Below are 9,127 nucleotides of genomic sequence, written 5' to 3'. Positions count from 1 at the left end.
AAATCTGGCTCCAGATGTGTGATTAATGAAGGTGAGATCAACCAGCAATCCTTATGATGCCAAATTTTACTGAAATCGGTGGATTTCAAAAAAGTACACCCGCCATATTGGATCAGCCATCTTGAATTTTTACAATGTGAATTCGTATTCGTAATCAGCGACCCAAAAAACCCCTCTATACAAAATCTGGTCAAAATCCGCTCAGAATATGAAAATAGCGATTCCTGCTCGGTTTTTTGAGGTTAGAAAAAAAAACACACGTTCTAGCTCAATTCTGACAGTGGATTTGAATTCTTTTTCACAAGTTTTTTGAGGTTAGGAAAAAATTGTGATGTGATGGGCCAATTCTGACCCCAGATTCCTGTTCAGGAGGCCAAATTACTACGAAAAATATATGTCGCATAAAAAGTATACCCAACTTTTTTTTTGTGTGTGGCTGTGATTATTTAGAAGATTAACGATAAATTCAAATAAAAACACAATCGGCGAACACAAATAAATAGTATAACACACACGGGAAGCACGGACGTTTCTGAATTGACAGATCGTGTCGGTTGGAAATCTAAGAAATCGGAAAGAAATTTTGATAAAATGGAAGTAAATTTTAATATCTTTGGTAACATTTACGTACGACGTCAGCTTCTGGATCGCCCGGTATTAACTTCTCTAAATGGTGATTACAATTACCACCAAATTACAATTTTAACCAAACAAAGAAATGAACATACTCACCTTATAGATATATGTTAAGACTACGGCAACGAAATAACTTGTTACGAGTATATTGTCGTTACATTTGATTGTTGAAAAAGTTGAAATCGATTATGAACTAGCAAAATAAATCTTCCACCGTTAACGTGGAACAATTCGACAATTTATGCGCCATTACGCCGCTCCAACTCAAAACCCCGAGCCGGATTGACAAATCGGGCGATATATATATTTAACAATTCGAATTCATAAATTAATTTAAGCCGGGTAATTATTGCCCCCGATTAGGATGACGGATGGGGCGGCAGTGAATCACGGAATTATCGCCCGAACACCTGTTACTTCCCGGTTGATCCGCGATCTCTCGAGTGACGGGACGGTTATGAAGTAGGCGCCTTGGTGCGAGAGCGGCGGCATTAAAATTCATTGAGACGGGATCGGGAACTCGGGCCAAATCAAATTAGGGTTGGGCTCCGGGTTGCGGCTGTTCTATTTCTCGAATACGGGGGGGTGGCGCGAATATCCTCGCGTGTTAGACCCAATAACTCCTCTTCCAAATGTTTGAGGCGACATGCAAATAACTAATTTAATTGTTTAATTTAATTTAACCTACGGAAGGAAACACTATTGTAAGATGTGGAATGAATAAATACTTACAGCAGCGCAAAAATATTAGTACATAACAATAAAATGGCAATAAAAAAAGTTCAAAACCAGAAACGGAATTACGATAAAAAATGCAGTAGTCAATGAATAAAAAATAGCAAGATGAAAATAATAAAAAAATAAAAACGATTTATGAAGAAATAATATACAGGGTGATTCACAACTTATCCAAAAAAATTTGGGAATAGATGCGGCATGAGAAATGGAGTCATTATCGTAAAAAAATTTTTTGTAAAAACTATAAACCAATAAATATATCGTATCGGGTATTTAGTCTAGGAACATGGTAGTCGATGTGCGATATAGACATATTTCAATTATTATTGTGATTAACAGTTTTATAGTAAAGGCTGATATTTTGTTGTATAGTATATTTGCTTACAGTCTTTATGAATTTTATAATATTGTTAATAGATGGAATACTATTACTACATACCTACATACTTTATGTTGTGTATCAGGATCAAAATTAGTACATTCAATTGAAAAATTTGTAAAGTAATATGCAAATGCATTAACTATATCTTGCGGATTATTGTAGTTTGAACAAACGTAATTTTTTAGAGTAGCTTTTGAGAAATCTCTCAGATTCGCTAATATAGTTTACATAAGCAACCTTTATAGGCCAATCATTATAGCTTTTTTTCGGGAAAAAAATACTATTAGAAGTTTCTCTGCGGAATATTGTTCAGAAACGTGTTACAAACAAAATATCAAAAAATCAACTCGAGACTAGTTGGGAAACTTTGTTAAAAAAATGGTCAAAATTATGGAAAAGTAGTTTTTCGACTGGCGTAAAAAACCGTTATTCATTATTAAAAATGGTCGAAATTGTTCGCTTTTTCTTTCCGCTATCTTCTTTTTCGAAATTAAATAGTTGAATTCACCTTAATGTTAATGCAGGACATGAAAATATAGCTCTTAATGTATACTCTCTTCAAATTTCGGCTCTTAATATTAATAATTAAGGTCACTGCGATTAAATAAAAAAAAAAATTATCTCAGCTTCTAATCAACTTACTACAACGATTTTTTTTTAAATTCGAAGAAAACTAAAGTATAGAGGTTACTATTTTATTTTATAATAATTACCTATCTTAACAATTTAATAAATATTAACATTTTTTCAGTCATTTTTAAACAAATTAAATTTGAAAAACTAAATTCTCAGTAAATGCATATGTCAATACAACTATTTAGGTACAAAAACAACTAATGATCGAAACCCTACAACGCCTGTGAGCTTGGGAAAAATGAATTGAAAATAGCATCTTCTTAGATAACAAATTCCGCCAACGCCAAACCAATGAAGCTTTCGAGCTGAAATTTTTACCACTTATTAAGGGTGTAAAAAGCCTCAAAAATCCTGAATTACAAGTGTCTGCGATGAAAATTGCATTAATTATTAGCAATTGAAAAAAACGGCAATTTTCGACCATTTTTGAGCTCTTGTGCATAAACAAATTATCGGAATTTAATCGGACTTTTTTCATTTTATAGGCTTATAGGCTTATTTAATACCTTCCTTTTTTATATAAACTTTTTTTCGCTGTGAATAATAGCTTTTTTACGTGAGCCAAAAAACCACTTTTCCATAACTTTGACCACTGTTAAAACAAAGTTTCCCAACTAGCCTCGAGTAGATTTTTTGATATTTTATTTATAACAGGTTTCCGAACAATATTCGGCATTCGGCTCTTTCATGTCTATAATGACTGGGCTATTATAGCAGATTTAAGCCTAGTAAGAGTAAACATTTATTTTGTGTAGGTATATCTATATCAAATACATATCTCACACGAGCGATCAATTTTAGCCATTAGGAACACATTTATACTCTTTAAACTCATATATCAATATTTGAAGATAATTAACAACCTCCGCAAAATATAAATCAATTCGCTTGTTTCATGTTACACGCAATCGCCATCAATCTGATCGTGATCAGGAGTGAAAAAAAAAAATTATAAACTATGTTTTGAGGGATGCGATGTGATGAAACAGCTGCGTCTATATTGAGTAATAAATTAATGTTAAAAACGAACAGTATCAGAAAAACAAGATTTGACTAAAAAGTTTTGTTACGTATTTTTATTGTTTACTTTAGGATATACTCAGTTATTCCTTCAATAATGCTGCGTCTAATAACTGTTGAACTACTGTCATCGCAGTAGTTCAAATAAATCAATAAAGCCTACGTTGCCAAATGCTATGTGATAATTTTTAACGAACTCCTCGAAATCAATTTATTTTAAAGGGCCCTGACCACAGATTTTTTTAAAGGAACGTTAAAATCATAACTTTTAACAGGCTTCCAAGTTTCAAAGGAAAGTTACAAAATAGACCTTTATACGCTTCAAATTCCGTTATATTTATTAACATGTATCAACACAACATGAAACTTCCCCGATTTTTCGACCGGCTTCCCCAACTTCGGGGGCCGGTACACCACACACGACCACCCCCCCGAAGCCTCTTCATTGTCAGCGACATCCCGAAAAGGACTCGTACGACGGCAACTTCCGCTATTTAGGCCTGTGTCATTCGGTACGAATCAGTTCGTAAACCGCAATATGTTTACACGGGATGGGAACGGCACAAACGGTCCACAGAGCATATTACTACTATACAACGAAACACGGAACGGCGTGAAAGAGATAGCGACGACAAAGCGGCCGATAGCAGCGTGTATATGCTCACAGTTGCAGAAAGCCAGGCGATAGTGTCAAACATTTTCGGTGGCACGTTCACAGGCGACTATAATACCTGCTAGCTTTCAAACTGAGCGATATATTTCGCTGGTTGTGAAATTCAATGGACAGTTGCACCAGTAGGTGTGTTTGGTCGGTTTTCTATACTTCTTGTTGATTAGTAATAAGCAATCAATATGATTTTCGGTCATGCTAAGGGCGCCATATTCTTAAAATAGTGTTTTCCACAAAGACAAATAATTTTAAACATTTAATAATTGAATAATATAAAGCTTATCATGTAATAGGAATGTTGAGTCTATTAAAGCAACCAAGGCACATTTTTCTTTTCGCCGCTAATTTTGCAATAAAAAAAATGTTGTGAGCTTTCGCAAAAGCCTTCCCTTGTAGCAAATTTCCTCAGGAACAAAATCATTAAGTATACTTCATATCGATTAGAGGCTTATTTTCGGAGATATAAGCGAAAAACTGAAAAAAAGCAATTATTTTATTTTCTTTTGTTATAAACAATATGACGCTCGATCTCTACAAATACACAAATTTAGGCTTTTATTCTGTGTATTTTTTACTTAATTTTAAGCCCATAAAATTCGAGGTAGGCCCGATTTTTGAAAAAAAACCTAATTCGTCCGGACTACTAGGCTTATTTTATTCATTATTCAATTCCTCAAAAGTTTACTATCTTTAAAATTAAGAAATAAAAGGTTGTCATTCTGTGAAGAATTGTTTATACAAATTTTTACTTTTTTTATGAACAAGTATTTGTAGAATTGGCTTTACTAGTCAATTTTTCAGAGAACTACAGGGTGTCCCGAAATTAGGGGCAACATTTCTACAGGGCGTTCTATGTCGAGAAATAATACTTTTTCTTTATATAAATGTGGGCCCAAAAATTCTTCCTAAGGAAGTTATAGCCGATTAAAGGGGACAATCTGATGATGGTTTTTTCTAAATAACTCCGAAACCAGTAGAGATAAATTTATAAAATTTGGTAATTAGCTTAACTCTTACGTGTTCAGTCCGCTACTGAAACGAAATTTACAAATTTTCATCACATACGTTCCAACACTGGGGGGGAGGGGGGTAAAATTTACCATAACTTTTTTATGCGTTGACTTTTTTGACTTTTGACTGAAAAGTATGAAATTTCAGTTTTTTAGTAAAAAAAGGTACTCTTGTTTCATATTGGTAGAATGTTCCATTTTTGTATAAAATCCATTAAATACAGGCAATACAGCGCACAAATTTTCAAAATAGATTTGCAATAAATTTGTGAACAGGAATTTTAGGGGACCTAGCTACTTGGACCAATCCAGTTTCCCGTTTGTCTGAATACAGAAGGATACTTAAACTTTCTGCAAAATGATGTAAGAGAACTATTGGATGATACACCGTTAAAAGTACGCTTAACATTACACTATCAACAACCTCTCTTTACCCATAATGTCATAAATTGGTTAAACGGTAATTTTCCTTTCAAGTGGATAGGTAGAGATGGTCCCATTCCATGGCCACCTCGGTCTCTAGACCTATATCCTCTAGATTACTTTCTGTGGGGTAGGTTGAAGGCTGTAGTTTATGCTACAGAAATAAATCATTTGGAAGAATTACAACAGAGGATTCATTTATTTGGCTGCAAATAATTTGTTTTTTTTTTCTTTGTCAAATAATCATTTACTAAAGATTCGAGAATTTTTATGAAGATAACAATTCACAAAAACTAAATAACTGAACTGTCAATGCAAATAACGTCAAACGCATATTTGTTATTCAAAATCTGCGATATTGACAATTTCAATTCCCGATGATTAACACATATAACATTATTTTTAAACGGATTTTACACAAAAATGGAACATTCTACCAATATGAACCAAGAGTACCTTTTTTTAATAAAAAATCATGAAATTTCATACTTTTCAAAAGTTAAAAAAAGTCAACGCACAAAAAAGTTATGGTAAATTTAGGAAGAATTTTTGGACCCACGTTTATATAAAGAAAAAGTAATCTTTTTCGACACAGAACACCCTGTAGAAATATTACCCCCTAATTTCGGGACACCCTGTATATTTCATTTTTGCAATAAGTATTTCATTCTAAAAATTTTTTTCTGTTCATTCATTAATCATTAGTAATATTTTTGGTTTTTCATTTAAAAATTAAAGTAGCAAAAAAAAATCCACTACAACTGCAGGCTAATTATATTTGAAATCGCATTATATTCCAAAGACACACCTGCTAGAGCTGTCAACTGCGAGTCAGCCGATACATGTAGCGTGCGCGCTCTACTAGTCCCCAAATAGGTTTCACCGCCGGAGATATACACTTCCCCTATCTTCCTTAGTAATTGTCCAAAACATGACATAAATTTATTTAATTTAATAAGCAATAGCATAAAATCGATGTAAAATTTCCCTGGGAACACGATGGTGCAATTTTTTTTTGCTACTTGCCGTAGTTTACCAGATATTTGCGAAAAAGCTTATTTTTTACGTTTTTTTTTGACCTTTTGACCCCTTGCCTGATCACCTAGGTCAAAAATGTTTGCGGATTCGGATTCCTGAGGGTCGAAAACATATTTGCGCCCAGGTTTGATCGACAGAGGAAAAAATGGAGGTTCAGCCTTCATTTCAATGGACTATAAATTTATATTTTACTGCCAAGTTAAACACTTAATTTTTTCGCCTATCAATTTTAATTTTATCATAATAGTAAACAAAACTATTTATTTTTATATTAGTAGTCCAATATTTAAATAGGTACTTATTTGTTGAAAATATCCTTTGAAAATTGCTTTTGGAAAAAAATATTTGTAATAATTCCGTTTGGAAAAACACCTTAGGAAAAAATACCTTTGCAAAAATATCTTTTGGAAATTGTTTTTTTTTTTAAATTGCCGTGATAATTCGGACGTAGGCACCTACAAAAAAAAACACCATATCCGCGACGCAAGATGGCGTGTTTTAACGTACATTATTGAAAAGATCGCGCGGCGTCGAGCGGGCTAAGTAAAGTTCGCGGGACGGCCGACAGGGGAAATCCTGCTCCATTTATCAGGAGCGGGCGTGGTGGCGGGGCCGTGTGTCTTCCTGGAGACGCCTGGAGGGGCTCGCCCGAGCACCGTCTACCGCCAAATTCGCGAGGAGCTACTCATTAAGTCCGGGAGAGCAGAGGTCGGGGTGACGTTTTTTTTTTTAAGGTTAAATGAGTTGAAGTAATGCGACGGCGAAAAGTTTCTAGAAGTGTACGTGGTGCTCTTTTACCTCCGCTAATGTCGCCCCTAATTAAGCTCATTTCAGGGTGGTTAAGGAATTTATACATACAAAAACATGTATAAAAGCTGCACAAAAATTGCGAACTTTAGTGTAAAACATTTGTTTGTACAGATGTTTCTGTATTTTTTCGTTCTCTACACTCAGAAAAAAAATATTAGTAGTAGATCAAAATTTAGTTGCCTCGGCAAAAAAGCTGTATACAACAAATAACAATTTAATTGCAACAGGTAAAACAAGATTCCTGATAGCCAGTCACAAATGAAGAGGTCATATAACTGTGGCTTCTAACGCTGACTAAAATTTCTTGCTGCCTGTAATAATTAAAAATAATTTTAAAAGATCCATTAGCGAAAATGGTATAATGGTTAATGCATGACGCTGTATTTTAAATAAAAAATATAAAAACAACAACATATACGTAGAATGTAAGGGTTATGCAAAAAATTGTATTACATTACAATATGTACAATGGCAGCCACCAAAAGTGGTATGTATATGTTTTGTTTGTAATAAGGTTATACATATATCTTAATTTCGTTACAAATTTAAAATAAACTTTAAAATTATATTTAATGTTTAATGCATAATATACTACATATTTAAACTGCCTTATTATTTATGCATGTATATTTTCAACTGATATTCTAAAACAGAAAATGATACCACAACCTGTTCCCTCATCTTTGTTTTTCCCCAACCGATTTGAAATTATAATTCGGAAAATATGCAAAGGCAGTTTTCAAGACAATTGACCTTAAAGATGCAAACTAAATTTACATCCCCCTTATCTCAAGCGAAACGAAAACGATGTTGAATACATTTTAAAAACCATTTTATTTTTGACATTCATTTTATACAGGATGTTTCATAAATATGTGTAGAATACCCAAATACATATTATGTGGCTAAAATTAAGTTAAGTTGGCTAACAAAGCAAAGGTTTATCAAAAAATCGAACTGAATATTTAGCTATTTATCAATCTATTAATTTTGGGAACCATGTAATTAAAAAACGACAGCTTTGGAACCCTACCTTCATTTAAATAAATTAAACTAATTGTAATCACAGAATAAGTTTCTAAATTGAAAAGAAACATCTACAGTCGCAGTTAAAAGCAGAAATGTTATTTTCATAAACTGCAGATACTGTATATTGTTTTCAAAGCTGCTTACAAACTAAAAGTTGCTTTACCGCTTCGCAAACACATCGCAAAAAATACGTTTTTCTTTAAAATCCTTTTAAAAAACCGTCGTTTCGGTGTATTTTTGGGTTCATTACCGTCCCTGTAGATAATGTCGGGCCGAGCATTTTCGTGCGCGGGCTTTATTAAAAAGTTGTAAGGAGGGAAGCATCCGTTGTTTGCGTTTCAAAACTTCCCGGCTCCCGCCCAATCTGGAGTACATTCGGAGCAAACAGCTTTAAAACTTCGCATATATTTCCTACCCTATAATAATCCCTATGATGCCGTCTTAATTGCGTTCTGGCTGTCGGGGAAAACTTTTTCGGTAAAATAAAAAGCTCCAAGCAATCAGAAGTTAGCATAAGTGCTGCAAGCGTGCTTAACACTGGATCTCTATTAGGTAGGAAGAAAAAAAAAGATAAAATAGAATACGTGAGTTTCCAGAGTAAGCGAGAAACTATTTTGAAACTTTGGTCGTGGAAATTATAGTTTCAGATACACCGCTTTGAAATTACGATTAATATTAAGCATTAATAGAGATTCCTTATGTATCTTCCTTAAATTTGGCAGATATGTTTCATAT

Source organism: Anoplophora glabripennis, unplaced genomic scaffold (assembly GCF_000390285.2).
Source record: "Anoplophora glabripennis isolate ALB-LARVAE unplaced genomic scaffold, Agla_2.0 scaffold163, whole genome shotgun sequence".
NCBI lineage: Eukaryota > Metazoa > Arthropoda > Insecta > Coleoptera > Cerambycidae > Anoplophora > Anoplophora glabripennis.
This window is presented reverse-complemented; position numbering follows the sequence as displayed.